A 1,122-nucleotide genomic window follows, 5' to 3' on the forward strand; every position below is an offset into this window, starting at 1 on the left:
CTGTGGCGGGGAAATCTCCGAGAAGCAGAGCTTATAAGGAATAGAGATTTTCCTCCCACGGGCAATTTAAATACTAGGCGGCATTTAAAAATAAAGAATAAAAAGACATGTATTTTAAGTATATTAGTGTGCTTAGAGAAAAATATAGATATAAGGTGTTAAGGCATTTAGGTTGTACCTTGTCTGACCCTTAAAAATGGTTTGATCACACGCTTGAATATATTAAAAGTCGGTGCGTTTTTGATGTTACTCGGTAATGAATTTCATATTCTAGGACCTTGAAACAGGATCGAAAATTTTTTTATATTTGTTGTACAGCTACGAGGTCGGTGAAAGCCAGAGTATCTTGTTGAATATTGATGAATGTGATTTCCAGTTTGAAAGATTTGATTAAAAACAATAGGTAAAGCGTCATTATGATATAGGTACATGAAGAACTTACTTGGAGCAAGTAGATACTAAAAACATCAAGAATTTTCAAATTTGCAAAAAGGGGTTTACTAGAAGCCTTGTAGTCAGCCTAAGAGATCGCCCGGACTGCTCTTTTCTGTAGTAGGTAAATTCGTTCCAGGTTGGTGACATAAGTAGAGGCCCAAATTAAATTGCAGTAAGTAAGATATGGATAAACAAGGGCATAGTATAGTGTAAGAAGAGATGTTGAGGGCAAATATTATTTAGCTTTATAAAGTAAACCGACAGGTTTAGCAATCTTAGACGCAATAAAATTAACATGAGTTTTCCACGTAAGGTGCTGATCAATATAAACTCCGAGGAACTTAGTATTATCTACTTGTTCAAGTACATTATTTTCTATAATAATCTGCCTTGTGATAGGTAACGTTTTTTGCCTTGGTCTGAAAATCATTAGTTTTGTTTTTTTAACGTTGATTGATAACTTATTGGCTTTTAGGCAAGTTGAAACATTGTGGAGCTGGTCGTTAAGATGGAAGGTAAATACATCCAGGTCACTATGTTCAAAAAATATACTGGTGTCATCAGCAAATAATATAAATTCGAGTTCATAAGAACTAAAGCAGGCTGTAAGATCATTGATATAAATAATAAAAAAGAGGGGGCCTAGTATAGAGCCTTGCAGCACGCCACAAATTTGTCTTAAAGCAT

Source organism: Porites lutea, chromosome 5 (genome assembly GCF_958299795.1).
Source record: "Porites lutea chromosome 5, jaPorLute2.1, whole genome shotgun sequence".
Lineage (NCBI taxonomy): Eukaryota > Metazoa > Cnidaria > Anthozoa > Scleractinia > Poritidae > Porites > Porites lutea.